The 15,920-nt window shown below is 47.9% G+C and overlaps 1 protein-coding gene across 3 annotated transcripts in view; it reads right to left on the bottom strand.

The window, feature by feature from the left end:
• Positions 1 to 13,407, bottom strand: part of STRBP (spermatid perinuclear RNA binding protein) — a 138,240-nt gene extending 124,833 nt beyond the window's left edge. For 2 of the 3 annotated variants that reach the window (XM_056138512.1, XM_056138513.1), the window contains exon 1: positions 13,232 to 13,407. The gene's annotated coding sequence lies outside the window, so the exon portion shown is untranslated. The remainder of the gene's footprint in view (positions 1 to 13,231) is intronic. The other variant, XM_056138515.1, reaches the window with a different exon arrangement.
• Positions 13,408 to 15,920: the final 2,513 nt, after the last annotated feature.

Genomic DNA, 15,920 nt, shown 5'->3' with positions numbered 1-15,920 from the left:
CTAATGTAATTTCCTCCACATGGCATTCCCCCCATTTTTCTCTCTTTTGGGGGGGTGGAAGGTTGTTGGGAACTGAACCCAAGTCCATACACATACAAAGCATGAGTTCAACCACTGAACTACATCCCTGCTCCCTCGTTCCCCATTTTATCATAATCAAATACTAATTTTCCTGATTCCAGAGTATGAGACTCACCAATCCTTGGGCCTAGCACTAAACCATTCAGCACTGTTGGGTAAGTGTAATAGGAAGTGCCCCCAGGCTCCCCAAGCACTGCTCCCCCCCAAAAAAAATACTCCTAAGGAAAAAAATACATTACGAACACTTCAAGGTGGGACCCGCCAGAGCAACAGTACAGCAGGAAGGGCATTTGCCTTGCACACCAGGTTTAATCCCTGGCATCCCATATGGTCCCCCGAGCACCGCCAGGAGTAAACTCTGAGTGCAGAGCCAGGATTGACCCCAGAGCATCATTGGGTATGACCCCAAAAAAAGGGGAAAAAAAAGACAAAGACTTCAAGATACAAGATATTCCAAACAAAAAACTGAAATTTCAACTAAAATACTTATAAAATACTTCTAAAATACTTATAAATACTTATAAAAAATAATAACACATTGCCTGCAACTTCAAGTATCTTGTTTAGTGCCATAATCAGTGGCCCAGGTATTTAAAATCTGCAAGAGGGAAAAAAAAGTGACAAAATTCCTTTCCTTCAGGGCCACGGAGATAATACAGGGGTAAAGGTGCTTGCCTTGGCCTCATTTTGCTCCTGGCCCCGCATATGATCTCCATGCACTGCCAGGAGTGACTATCAAGGTCCACCAGGAGTAGCCTCTGAGCACTGCCAGTGTGGCCCAAGCCCCCATCCTACCCCAAAAAAGCCTTGCACTCACTGAAAGGGAGAAGGGAGAAGAAAATAAACAAAAAATATATACCTTAAGTTAAATGATTTAACTTAAGGGAGTGAAAGGGAGAAGTGAAAAGGAGAAGAAATAAATAAGAAAAATATACCTTAAGTTTTAGCAGTACGGAGACAGAGAGGGTGGGAATAGAGACGAGGGCAGGCTGAAAGGGCTGCCATTTTAATACAGTAGGCCTCACTGAGAAGGACCTAAGCAAAGACCTGAAAAAGATGAAGCCTAGAATATATAAGAAACGGCATTCCCGGGCTGAAGCAACAGGACAGAGGTTAAGGCACTTGCCCTGCACGCGTCTAACCTGGTTCAATCCCAATCACCTTTTCCGGTTCCCCCAAGCATGGCCAGGAATGATACCTAAGCACAAAGCCAGGAATACTAAGCCCTAAGCACTGCTGGGTATGGCCCCAAAAATAAAAGAAAGGCACTCTTAGGCAAACAGCAAGTGCCAAGGACCTGACACAAGAATATGCCTGGTAAGTCAAAGGAAAGTAGAAAAGGCTATTGTGGACAGAACAGAGCAAGCAAATGGAAAACCCAAAATGAGGTCAGAGAGGAAAGCAGAGATCCTATCACCCCAGGCCATGACAATAAGCTTGGCCTTTCCCTCTGTGCTAGTTGGGAATCATGAGGGGTTTTTGACCTGAAAAGGGGGTTGGGGGGAGGGGGGCAGGGGAGGGAGTGGAATGTGACTTACCTTTTTCAAAAGGATCATTCTTTGGGGGAGGGAGGAGGTCAGGGAGTGGTGTGCATTAATGCACAGAGGACCATGTAGCATCTGGGTTAGAATACAGGGCCTCCACATGCCAAACAGACACCCTGGCCTGAGAAGCGTCATTCTCGCTATGATACTCAGAACAGACTACAAGGGGACAAGTCAGGGAGGGAGGAAGGCTACTGTGATAATTCAGCTGAGTTCACGGCTCTTTATCAGAAGAACACGTGAGAAAAAGTGGCAAGGACAGCCTGAGCCTGAATACATTCTGAAGAACTGGCAAGACTTCCTAATAGATTAGATATGGTGCATGAGAAAAAGAGTCAAGAATGACTCTAAGTTTTGGCCTGAGCAACTAAAAAGGTGGAGGAAATTGCTATTTACTCAACTGTGAAAGATGACAAGGAAAGTGGGAACAAGGCAAAGATCAGAAATTTGGTTTGGGACAAGCTGTGATGCCTAAGGGAAGGTACCAACTACACAGCTGGATATTAAAAAATCTGTCATCAGCACGCAAGTGGCAAGGAGGGGCCTCCAGAGCTATAATACAGCAGGCTTTTACTTTGTATGCGGACAACCAGGGTTCTATCCCTGGAAACCCATCTGGTCCCCCAACCACCTCCAGGAGTAATTCCTGAGCACAAGAGCCAGGAGAATCCCCTGAGCACCACTGGGTGTGCCTCCCCTCACACCACCATCAACTCAAAAATAAGTATTTCAAGAAGGGAGGTTATCCATTGTACCAACCAGTGCTAGTTTGTAAAGAATTAAACCTGAAGGCTCTGAAAACAACAACTTTGGTAAAGTGGTGGTGTCAAAAGTAGGTTCAAATGAAACAGAAGACTTCAAGATAATTAAAAACAACTTTCAAGAACTTAAGGAACTGGGTAGTAGCTAGAAGAGACAGTGTGTATAGACTGCGAGAAGCACAACAGGGCTGGGGTGAAGCTCCATGGTAGATCACTAAGTCTTGCATGTGTGACACCCCCAGGTTCTATTCCTGGCACTTAAAAAAAACACACACATTAAATAATACATGTGTATGATGACTGGAATGTAATCAATAGATGGAAATAATGATGTTGCAGGGGGAAAGGATATGTGTTCAACTGTTGCAGAATTTCACTGAAAGTTTCAAGCCAAAGAGTCCAGTTAAAATAAATTTCTCTTTTACATACAAGTGGTACTACATGGAAAGTATCATGTTAAGCAAAATGACTCAGAAAGAAAGGGATAGACATAGAAAGATTGCATTCATCTGGGGAATATGAAGTAACAAAATAGGAAACTAACACCCAAGAATGGCCGAGATTAGTACCAGGAATTTTACTCCATGGCTTGGAGGCCAACCACACATACTAGGGGAAAAGGGAGCTCAGATAAAGAAGGGAACACCAAATAAAGGTGTTGGGAGAATCCTCCCAGGATGGGAGAAGCATGCGGAAGGTAGACTGCAGACCAAACATGATTGTCACCCATTGCCTCTTTTGCAAACCACAACACCCAATAAGAGAGAGAGAACAAAAGGGAATGCCCTGCCACAGAGGCAGGGTGAGATGGGGGGGATGAGGGGTGGGAGGGATACTGGGATCCGTGGTGGTGGGAAATGGGCACTGGTGGAGGGATGGGTATTTGATCATTGTATAAAGGAAACCCAAGCACAAAAATGTGTAAGTCTGCAACTGTACCTCATTATGTCTCACTACTAAAAAACTTTTTATTAAATAAATAAATAAATAAATAAAATTTCTCTAAGCTGAAAGACAACAATTCCAGTGTACTGTTGCTCTTTGTGCTACTAAAGGGAAGAGAGCAACCTAATTATTCTAATTCATATACCACAGGAGGTTCAGGAGGTGATTTGGGGGTCATACCCTGGTGGTGCTCAGCTACTACCCAATTCCCCAACTCAGTGCCAGGGAAACCAAGAGGTACCAAGAATTTAGCCCTGGAGGCCTACATTCAGTGTACTTCAGCCTACTGAGCTACCTGCCTGGTCCCCAGAGTTTCAACTTAATTTGATTTAAGCATAAAATTGATGAGTAGTGATGTTTCAAATCTGATTCTTTATGAATATTAGATAAGGAATTACTAATTTAAGGGATAAAAATGGTTTTACAATATTTATTTTTGGTTTTGGGAACAAACCTGCTGGTACTCAAGAGGTCAATATGTGATGCTGGGGTTCAAACAAGGGTCAGTTACATGCAAGGCAAGCACCATCATCCCTGTACCATCTCTCCAGTCCCAGTTATTTGTTTTAAGTTCTTAACTGTTAGACATACATTCTGGAGTCCTTATAGGGGTCTATAATATGATGCATAACATATAATAAGTTTTGCTGTAAGTATCAGCCAAAATAGGAACAAAAAGTAATTGTGAGTGAGGAAAATAAGAACAGCATAATGCCAGTAACTACTGAAGCTAGCTGATGAGTATACATAAACTTCAATGTACTCTTGTAGACATGTTTGGAAATGCCACAATTAAAAAAGAAGAAGAACAATATTCAGGAGAGCAAGCACAAAGGTCTGGAACACAGGCTCTGCATGCAGAAGGCCCAGGTTGATTCCCAGCATTGCTACGCTCCCCTGTGCAGCACCAGGAGCAATCAGAGCACCAAAACAGGAGTAAACTACAGCTTCACCAGGTATAGCCCAAAAACAAAATTACATTTCTTTAAAATATAGATCCAGCGAGCCAGAGTTATAGTACAGTGGGTAGGGTCTTGCCTTGCATGCAGCCGACCTGGGCTCAATCCCCTGCATTCCATACGGTCCTATGAGCACCACCAGGAGTGATTACTGAGTGCAGGGCCAGGAGTAACCCCTGAGCATCATCAGGTGTGACCCAAAAAAAGCAAAAAATAAATATACATAATAAAGTACAATAGATTCTTCTGGGGCTGGAAAGATAATACAGAAGGCAGGGTGCCTGTCCTGCAAGCAGCCAACCCAGGTCTAATCACCAGGACCCCATGTGGTCCCCCAAGCATGGCCAGGAATGACTCCTGAGCACAGTCAGGCGTAAGTCCTAAGCACTGTCAGGTGTGGCCCAAAATCCAAAAACAAATAATCCAAATCCTTCTGAATCCAAGTTCTCAAAATCCTGCCCTTAAATTTTGCTCAATTAGCCTTTTCCAAAAGTTACAGGCTTCACAGCTTTCTAATCATTTAACTCTAATCAAATAACTTTCTAACCATCTCTTTTGGGGGGAGTGGTGAGGGCAAGGTCCCACACCCAGAGGAGTTTAGGAGCTGATCCTGGCTCTGTACTCAGAGACCACTCCTGGGGGTGCTGAGGAACCAATGCAGTAAATGGTACTAATAATGTATTAAATCAGGGTTAGTCACATGCAAGGCAAGTGCCTTAACCCCTGTACTTTCTCTATAGCCCCACCTAATCTTTAATCTCCACCATAATCCAGAAAAGTACAAGATTTTATTCCAAGCGTATCTGAGAAGGAGCATGGTCTGATGTCCTTTATACTAATAAGCAGCTTGATCAGATCTCTAAACCAAGTCTTCTAATGTAAAAAAACTACTCAGCAACCAGAGAGACAGTGCAGTAGGCAGGGCCTTGCCTTGTAGGCAGCCTACCCCATTCCTCTCTGGCTCTCAGCCCTCCATAGAGTCCCCCTGCCCCCCTGCATCACTAGAGTAACCCCTAAGCATAGCCAACCTTGAACACTGCCAGATGTGGCCCAAAAACAGAAAAGGGAAGGGGAAAAATGACTACTCAACACAGTAATCAAGGTTCCACACCTAGGATATCTCTTTACGTGTAAGAGTAATCCACCCAAGTGGTAGCTCTTTGCAAATTCATTACATCTCTATAATTTAAGGGCCTGAGTTTGCTCAGGCAGGAAAAGACTTGTACTCAAGGGCTTGACTAAGAGTCATATTTCAAATTTCCCCAACCACTGACCTTCCCTGCCAAATTCAGATACATAGTATTCTCTTAAAATATACTCAAAGCTTCTCTCTGCTCTAATGTCAACTCATGTGCCTCCATTTCCCCAAACGCAGTATCTGCTATTGACCTACATTACATAGCTATGGTAAAGCTCAAAGTCCATATCTGTAAACTCTAAAAAATAAAGAACAATACTAAACAGTAATACTTAGTAATTTCAAGACAACTTTGCATAGCTTCACATTCATTACAAAGCTGGCATAGTAAGAAACAAGCCTGAGAAGTAGTACCACAGGTAGGGAATTTATTTGCCTTGCACATAGCTGATCCAGGTTTGATTTCCAGCATCCCATAAGGTCCCCCAGAACTGCCAGAAATGATCCCTCAGCACAGAACCAGGAGTAAGCCCTGAGCATCTTCAGGGCTCCTCCCTCACCAAGAAAAACAGTAGTAAATATTTTTACGATAGGGGCCAGAGTGATAGTACAGTGAGTAGGATGTTTGCCTTACAAGCAGCCAACCGGGATTTGATCCCTGGCACCCCAGATGGTCCCCTAAGCACCTCCAGGAGTGATCCCTGAGTGATCACAGAGCCAGGAGTAAGTAAGCCCTCTGCACCATTGGGTATGGCCCAAAAACCAAAGAAAACATTTTAAAATATTAGCTTTTTTAAAAACTCATCACTAATGTCTGATACGTTCTTCCAAGCTGACACACTGGAAGATTACTTCTTATAATATGCGATTCAAGAGCTACAGATGCTTATTCACTCCAGCTTCTAAACTAAGCAACACTTAGTCCCATCCAGTTCACTCGCTTTAACTAAAATAGTCATTCAGAGTTCCTTAAGCAGAGAGCTACTCATTACCCCAGCACTTCATTAAAGAAGAGGTACAGGCTGCCAAAACAGGACAAAAGTCTGTGGTAAAACGCAATGCTTGAAAAACTTCCAATTTACCTGGAATTACAAATACCAACACTGTGAGAAGGACCAGTCTCCACCTCACTTTTAGGGAGCTACCTCTACTAGAGAGGGTGAATGTTCTGCATGCAGAAAGTGCAAGTTCAATCCCTGCTGCTGCCGCAGGGTTCCCCAACCATCTCCAGGAGCCAGCACAAAGCCAAGAGCAGCCCTTGAGCATCACTGAAAGACCCAAAACAAAAATATACATAATAAAAATAAACCCCTTGTTGACTAAACATAAGAAGCCAAACCAGAGAGTACAGTGGGTGCCTTGCATGCGGCAGACCCTGCAGGAGCCTGGAGCATTACCAGAAATAGCTACTGAATGCTGAGTGCAGAGCCAGGAGTAACCCCTGAGCTGGGTGTGTCCCAAAATACAAACAAAAAAGAAACCAAAGTAAACAGGGCCAATTTCTATAGGGAAAGATCTAGTCTTTATTCAAAACAATCTTAAACCCTACTGAGAAATTCCTAGATCTGATACAAAACAAACCTTTAAATGTTAATGCATGTTTACTGAATGAAAGTCTACAATAGGTAAGCATAGTTAATTTTAAAAAAAGTTTATATATAGTCAGGACAATTCACAATTACTATTTGCTTTAATTTATAATCAATAGTATTTAAATGGTTAAATTCAATTCACAAGCAAAATGCTGATCTGCCCAGAAAGACATTATAAAAAGTCATGACATACGGAAAACTGCAATGAACAAAAAATTCTGCAGGTGCAGAAAGAAACATCTTACCCACGACCCAGAAATGCCTCAAAGTTTATTATACAACCTGCTCCTGAATCCCCACTTTCTAAGTGGAAATTAACCATGGATTAACACAATGCAAGGCTGTGAGTTTATTACTGATATAATTGGCTGCACCCATTGAAGTTGTGCCAAAGTAAGAAAGTGAACGTCCCACCACAGTTTGCTATTATCAGAAGGGAATTTGGGTATCAATAAAAATTCAGGACTGTTTCATCCACTAACCATATATGAGATACAGAGCACAAAGGTACCTTACTTCCCAAAAATGATTAAGTCCTTTAAGGAAAGAAATAACTAAAATTAGGCATAAAAGTAACCAATAAGGCCATTTGGTCATCTCACTCTTCAACGCAGAAACTAAGGCTTACATTCCATTTAGCCTTAACTAGTTAAATATTTGGGCTGGAGAGAAATAGTACAGAGGTAGGGGGGCTTGCCTTGCAGAGAGCCAACCTGGGTTCGATGTCCAGCATCCCATGTGGTCCCTTGAGCACCTCCAGGAGTGATTTCTGAGCACAGATTATACATCTCCATTTGATTTGGCCTCATTGCCTTATTCCTTTCTAACTATATATAAATTTAACTTATGATTCTCAATAAACAGTTTTCTAAAATAAAACTGGATTCTGAAGCCGCTCATAATTTCTTCTCAGAGACAGGTTTTCAACAGCCGAACAAATTTTGAAAAATAACCAATTTTCCAATAAGACAATCTATGCAAAACAAATGAAAAGAGCAATAAGAAGGGTAATGGTTTCTGAACATGTTATTTAATGAGGGCCAGGGAAACAGTTCTCTAATCCCTGGTACCACATGGTCCACCTAGGATTGCTGGGAACAACTCCTAGCAAGATGTCTGGAGTAGCCCCAGAGTGGAGTATAGCCCAAAACAAACAAACAAACAAAAAACAAAGAAACAGCCAGCATGGCCAGTGGGTGTGGTTCAGCAGTAGAGCCCTCACTTTGCATGTGTTGAGGGTCTAGATTCAATCCTCAGCACTACAAAGTGAAGTAAAGTAAAGGCCCTCCCGTTGATCATCTATTTGCTCGAGCGGGCCCAGTAACGTCTCCATTGGAGACTTTGTTGTTACTGTGTCTGGCATATCGAATTCGTCATGGGGAGCTTGCCAGGCTTTGCCATGCGGGCAAGACACTCTCGGTAGCTTGCGGGGCTCTCCGAGAGGGGCGGAGGAATCGAACTCGGGTCGGCCATGTTGGCTGCGTGCAAGGCAAACGCCCTACCGCTGTGCTATTGCTCCAGCCCACCAGCACTACAAAAGAAAAAAAAAACAATAGAGTAGATCAGCTAGCACCGAAAGATTATTCTCAGAATCTGGGCATTACCAAGTGCAAGCAAATTATTATCTAATAAAGTATTTTACTGTCCACACTTTTGCAATGCTAATCATAACCATTAACTGCAGGCTTTCTGTTTGGGGACCAAAGCCAGCAGTGCTCAGGGCTTACTCCTGGATCTGTGCTCAGGGATCACTACTGGCAGGGCTAGTGGGACCATATGGGTGCCAGGGATCATATCCAGGTCAGCTGCGTACAGGGCAAGCACCCTACCAGATGTACTACCACTCTGGCCACAGGGGGCTTTTATAATAAAGCAAATACAATCTAAGACATTTTTGAAGCATTTAATTTAAAATTATTCTATATCAGGGCTGGAGCGATAGAACAGCGGGTAGGGTGTTTGCCTTGTATAGGGCCGACCCAGGTTTGATTCCCAGCATCCCATACGGTCCCCTGAGCACCGCCAGGAGTAATTCCTGAGTGCATGAGCCAGGAGTAACCTCTGTGCATCGCCAGGTGTGACCCAAAAAGCAAAAAAAAAAAAAAAAAATTTATTACATAGCAAATATAGCATAACTTGTCAATGGACTCAGAAATGTCAAATGGATGGATTAGTATCAGGGCTACTCCTGGCTCTATGCTCAGTCTTGGTCTCAGGAGTGACTGGAGACCAGGCCTTTAGCGTGCAAAGAACGCACTCAATTCACTGAGTTACCTCTCGGGTCCTTATTACTCCTGATTTAAGAACTGACTTTAGGGCTGGGAGAGACAGTAGCCCACCCCGTTCTATCCCAACACCACATATTGTCGCTTGAGCACCGCCAGGAGCGATCCCTGAGCACACAAAGCCACGAGTAGCCCTGAGCACCACAGGATGTGGCACCAAAAAACCAAAGACAGTTTGAATTTACTGAAAGAACTATCCTCTCTGGAAATTAGTGCATAGAAATGATTTTAAGCTATAGTTAGATCTACAACTGTCTCTCACAAACTTGTGCTCTGACAAGAATTTAAATCAGCACCAACACTCACGTGGACAAGTCAGAAAAGATTTGTGGACAGGAAAGACTGAATAAACTTCCATTTGCACACTGAGAAATTCCATCTTATTCAAATTATCACTATGAATTAACACATCTAGTGCCAAATTCTGAAACAGTATTATCTGACCAGGCTAGGAGGAAAAAAAGGAACAAAGAAACAACATCTACTGCCATATTTATATAGTCCTAATCTTCCTGAAAGACTTAAACTTGTTTTATATAAACCAACTCAATTCTCACGGGAGGCTGATGAAGAGTCAGATTTCTAAAGGAGAAACAAGCACAATGGGATTAAGTATCTTGTCCAGCAGGTCGCCAGTGAAAATAAAACCAGACCCAATTATTCAGCCTACAAAAGTCTAAATAACCTGCTTTCCTTGGTCCATAAACTTAAGATATGAATACCTACAAATTACTCCAAACCATAAAACTTCACAGAACAATATTTATATAACCAGAAGCTATGCCAGAATTGAGTATTCTGAGCAAGAAAGTACTGCTTGCCTCAAATCAATAAAATGAACTACCACAATCATCTTTTTTAAATACAAGGAAACATAACAATATTGGTGAAATTTTTCAAAGGTCATCTTAAATTGTACTGCTCAAATTCTCTGAGAGAACCGAAGGGGTCAAATATGTTCTTCATAACTATATTGCATACATACATGAGATCTCAAAATACTGCTAAAAATTTCAAAGGCTTATTATGCTTTAAGAACCTTTCCCTCCAGAAAGTAGAATCTTACAGCTTTAAAGCATTTTTGCTATCTTCAGAATACACTTCAAATGTTTATTTTAAAAATTAGCTTTCAATTTATTTTTAAATATTTGTATTTACAGATTCTGATTATATTAAATCATGATGCTTTGCTCAGCCCTCATGTTTAGGCAAGAGTCACACTTCCACTCAAACTTATTTGTAGATACAATGGCAGCATTAAGATATTTCTTATGTTGGCAAAAGAAAACTAATCAACCCTGAAAGCTTCTCCAAGTACCAAAGCAAACCTTTAATTTGAAATCATGCTAGGTATCACATTAGACACTATATGAAGTTCACGAAGTGATCACTGACCTTCTGCAGCAAGGTGAAATAATTTATCTGACAAGACTAAATTTTCAACAGTCAAAAAGGAAGTCATTTTTCCAGGTCCTAGAAAACCCTGCTTGCTGAGGCAGTCTAGAAGCAGTTTCCTTAATCCTCCCAAATCCCAAAGAATCTAACACAAGCCACAATATTGAGACCCGCACTGCAAAGCTTGTATTCAAACCCCAAAAGGTTATTTCCAGAGTTTAGCAAGGTGATGCGCTCAGGCAAACATAACCCCAGAAATCCTTCCTCAACAAACACTACAATCGCCAAATCAAATCAAAATGCCAGAAAAACCAAGAGGCTCCAGCTAAATTTTACTTGAAATACTGAAAAGTACCCAGAAAGAGAGTAAAAGAGGTGACAAGCTCCATGCCAGTCACTTTCAGAAGCTGAGTGTACATCATTTCTGCTGCACCTAGCACAGGACTCAGATATTACATCACCCAATGCTTGAAAACTGCCCCATTACCCAGAAAGCAGCCGGGTATCTAAGGCACTGCACCAAAGTCCCTTCCTCCCGCAATGAGACACAGTACTCAAACGCTACTGAACACTACAGTTCTCTATTTCTGCGGTATCTTCACAAAGACATAGGCCCTGCACCTGTGCAATCCGATTCCTACCCATTCTCCACGCACCCTTCACCACCTCTAAGGGCTCTTCTATCTGCCAGCTTAGGAGGACAATGGGCTGAAGTGATGCCCCACCACACACTCCTCTGAACTTGCGTGTTCTCGGTCCTCCCTGAGCCCTTCCCCTTCACTGGGTTCTGGAACTAAAATCGGGCTTCAGAATCCCTCTGAGCCTAAAAGCAGAACCTTCAGATGTGGCACAGGGCTTAACATCTTGCATTTCCCATTAATACCATGCCAGGGTACACACGCACACATACACACACACACATATCCTACATCTATCATTCCAAGCCATACTACCATATTATCCCTCCCTGCCCCATATATATATATGAGACAGTTATCTACAGCTTCTCTCAGCCTGGAATTTAATCCCCTCACTTTTTTTTTCCAACTTCTGCACTCTGACCTAGCCTATTTTAGTCCCTTTAATCTCTCAAGATTCAGCTTTCTGATCTCTCTCCACACCTCAGCACCCTGCTCCTTTCATATTCTTTCAAGCAACCAGTTTTTTTTTCCCCCTTTCTCTCTCCCTCTCCCCAACCTCAATAGTCTTTCCAGGCATGAAACCGGGGCATCCCAGAGCCCCCACTCTGATACACATCCTCCACCGGCCCCTGCCCTGCCCTGCCCGCAGGACAGGTCCCACACAAGCTTCTACATCCTCTCTACATCTTCTACATCTTCAGTCCCCAAACAAGGCAGGGGCGCACCCCGGGGCCCGGGGCCCGCGCCCCTCCCTCCGCACTGGAGCCCCCTCCCGGACTGCCCTTCACACACACACACACACACACACACACACACCATTGCCCCAGCCCTCCTTCACCCCAACCTCCCACCACCCTCCTACCCCAGAAACGGGCCTGCCCAGAGGCGCTACCCCCCTAGGCTCACCTGCCCCGCGGGGACACGGTCCCCTCCCCCCCACGCACGCACGCGCCTACAAACACACGCACGCGCGTGCATGCACACACACACACACACACGCACTCCAACTCCACCTGCCCCCCCACCAACGCCCTCCAACCCAAGTTCCCTCTCCAGATGCACCTGCCAACCCACCCCACCCCCAATCGCCAGCACAGCTCCTCCTCTGGACCGCCAGCACCCCACGGTCCCCGCGCCCCGCGCCGGCCCAACACACCCCCAGACTGTGCATGTGTATGCACACACGCGCGCGCGCGCACACACACACACACAGAGACACACACACACCCAACCTCGGGGCCTAGCCTCCGGGCACCTCCACCGCCGACCCCCCACCCCCAGGGATGCTCCCGGCCCCTCCGCCCGCCCGGGCACCTGTCTCGCGGGGCTCCCCGTCTTCCCATGTGGCCGGCGGCCTCGCCGCGCCGGGCCCGACCCCCTGCCCTTCACCCGCCCGGGACGGCCCTTCCCTCCTCCCCGGGCCCCCCCACCCCTCGCCCGGCCCCCGTCGCCTTCATTCCCGTCACACTCGCGCATCCCTCCCCGCCCCCGCTCCGGGACCCCCACCCCGGGCACTCGGCCCGCTCCTCGCACGCCCCCCCCGCCGCCGCCGCCGCGCGCGGGGCCCCCCGGAGCTGCCCCCCGCCCCGGGCCCGCGCCGCGGCCCAGGGCCGGAGCCCTCGGCGCCGACTCGCCCCCCAACGTGCCCCCGGCCGCAGCGTCCTCCGGCACCTGCCCCGCGCCCCGCGCCCCCGCGCCGCCCACGCCCTCCCCCGGCGCCGCGCCGGCCCGGGGTCCCCGCGCCGCCCGCGCCCGCCGCCGCCGCTGCTAAGGACGCACAACAAACAATGCGGGGCCCGGGCCGGCTCCGCCAACCGCCTCAACCGCCGCCTCAACCGCCCGCCCGGGACGGCCCGCCGCGCAGGCGCCGGCCCCGCCGCCGCAGCCTACCCGCGCCGCCGCGCTCTGCCCGCGCCCGCCGCCCGCGCCCGCTCCGCCGCCGCCGCCACCTCGTCCGCCCGCGGCTCCGACTCCTCAGCCCAGCGGCGGCGGCTGCGGCGGCTGCTGCCCTGGTGGCGCTCGCGGCTCCGGTCTCCGCTTCGGCTTCGGCTTCGGCTTCGGCGGCGGCGGCGGCGGCGGGCACGTGACGCCGCCGAGCGCGCCCATTGGCCGGGGCAGGGGGCGGGCCCCGCGGCTGCCGGGGAACGGAAAACCCGCCCCTCGGCTCGCCGCGCGCCCCCCTCCACGCGCGCCCTGCCGCACCTGAGAGCGCCGGCCAGCGCCCGCCGCCGCCGCCGGGCCGCCTGCGCCAACTGCGCACCTGGGAGCGCGCAGGGAGCGCCGGCGGGGGGCGGCCGCGTGCACCTGCGAGCGGACGCTTACGTAAACGGCGTCCCCGCCCTCCTCCCGGCCCCGGGCCCCGCGCCTGCTGCAGCACCTGAAGCCGCGCCGCGCTGGCGGCGTGGCTGCTGCTGCTGCTGCCGCCGCCGCCGCCGCCGCTGCTGCCGAAGAGCCGGGACGAGCTGCGCAGGGAGCAGAGAGGGAGCAAGAAACGGAAACGCCGTAACTTCCGAATGTGGGAGCGGCTCCGGGCAGCCACGCGCCCGCGTGCGGGGTGCCCCCCACCCCAGCCTCCCCTTGGCCGTGCCAACGGAATCCGCGCCGCAGTGCCTCCCCAGGTGGAGCAGAAGGAACGGTGGTGGCCTTTGACTGGTTCAAAGATTCGACTCCGCGCCTCCCGCCCCCACCCCCACACTTTCCAGCTCTGTGACCTTGACCAAAGAATGGAACCCCTCTGAGCCTCGGTTTCCCGCTTGGGTTCCGCTGAGTCCGTATTCCGACTTAGAAGCTGATGGAGAACCTGGGGTATAAGTCTAGTGCGAAAGCTCTTAAGCTTGCACTGACCAAAAGTTGCAGCCTAGCGAGCACCCACCTCTCTTCCCAGTCCTGGGTTTGAGCGTCGGGGACAGAACCTCCCTGACCTCTTTATACTTGGGCCGGACTCTTCGCCCAAAGGCGCGGGAGGGGAAATGAAGGTTTAAGGGTGGAGAAGGTGCAGTGAGTATGGTGCTTTGCCTGCACGCAGCCAACTCAGATTGGATCCCTGGCAGCGCATACAGTTCCCCACACCAGCCGGGTGTGATCCGTGAGCACAGCTGAGTGTGGAAGGAAAAAAAAAAAAAGATTTACTTTGTACTTGTCAGGATTACTAGCTGGCATTGCCTTAAAGCCCAGCCTTCTGCTAGCCTGGACCCCAGTAGCTGTGGCATGCCAGGGCTGGGTGTTAGGATGAATCAAGTCCTTGTCCTAAAGGAATTCCTTAACTTGAGGGGGAACCGACCTCAACCATGGATGGGTCAGGGCTTGAGGGCTGGGGGTGGAGGAGGGCTCTCTCCCAAGAACCCCCCCAGGGCTGCTTCCATCTTTCTAACATGCAAGCCTCAAGTATGTTAAGAGATCCATTTCATGGGGGGTGGGGGCCCTAGAACAGTGGGTAGGACGTTTGCCTTGTGTACTCTTGTGAACCTGGGCTCCATCCCCAGGTACACCTGTGGTCTCCCAAGCACTGGGAGTTCAAAGTGTGGGTGCGTGAAGCATGAATTTGGTGGCTGAGAACCGCCTCTCCAGATCAGCCAATAGTGACAGGCAAATGAGGGAATGGAGGAACGGGGCCACAGGCTGGTTGTAATCAGGGAAGATCTATTTCTACTCCTTCGACTCCTTATCCCACCTCCCTGAGACATTACTGTTAGACTTTTATATCCTGGAAATAGTACAGCACTTGCCTTGTATGAAGCCAACTTAAGTTTGACCCCCCGCACCCCAAACAGTCCCCTGAGCCAATCAAGTATGATTCCTGAGTACAGAGTCAGGAGTAAGCCCTGAGCACCACCAGGTGTGGCCCTTAAACCAAGGAACGGAAGTTTTACATCCCATATCCCTATTAAGTCCGATAGCACAGCGGGTAGGGCGTTCGCCTTACAAGCGGCCAACATGGCCGACCCGAGTTCGATTCCTCCGCCCCTCTCGGAGAGCCCGGCAAGCTACCGAGAGTTTTCGATATGCCAGACACAGTAACAACAAAGTCTCCAATGGAGACGTTACTGGGCCCGCTCGAGCAAATCCCTATTAAGTCCAGTTGTAGAAATGAGGTATCTGCAGTGGAATATTTGGATTCTAACATAGAAAAAAGTCAAAAAAGAATTAAGTACAGTTCCTACCTATGGCTGGAAAATTAAGCTGAGTGTGGAGATGAAAACTTTAAATACTTCTGAAGGGCTGGATTAGTACTGTGGGTGGGGAGTTTGCCTTGCACGCAGTCAATGTGGGTTTGATCGCTGGTCCCCGATATGGTCCCCAAAACCCACCAGAAGTGATCCCTAAGCTCAGGGCCAGGAGTAAGCTCTGAGCACAACTGGGTATGGCCCCAATGCCAAAAATAAATACTTCACATTGTTGCATCATATATATCATGTTAGTTATATATATTATATAGTATTATATATATATATACATATATATGAGGCTGGGGCAATAGCACAGTGGGTAGGGCGCTTGCCTTGCACGTGACCAGCCTGGCCAAGCCAGGTTCGATTCCTCGACCCCTCTCAGAGAGCCTGGCAAGCTATGGAGATATCTC

The sequence above is a fragment of the Sorex fumeus genome, unplaced genomic scaffold, assembly GCF_029834395.1.
Source record: "Sorex fumeus unplaced genomic scaffold, SorFum_2.1 ptg000129l, whole genome shotgun sequence".
In the NCBI taxonomy this organism is placed as follows: domain Eukaryota; kingdom Metazoa; phylum Chordata; class Mammalia; order Eulipotyphla; family Soricidae; genus Sorex; species Sorex fumeus.
The sequence above is the reverse complement of the archived record's forward strand: the minus strand, read 5'-3'. Positions and strand labels throughout refer to the sequence as shown.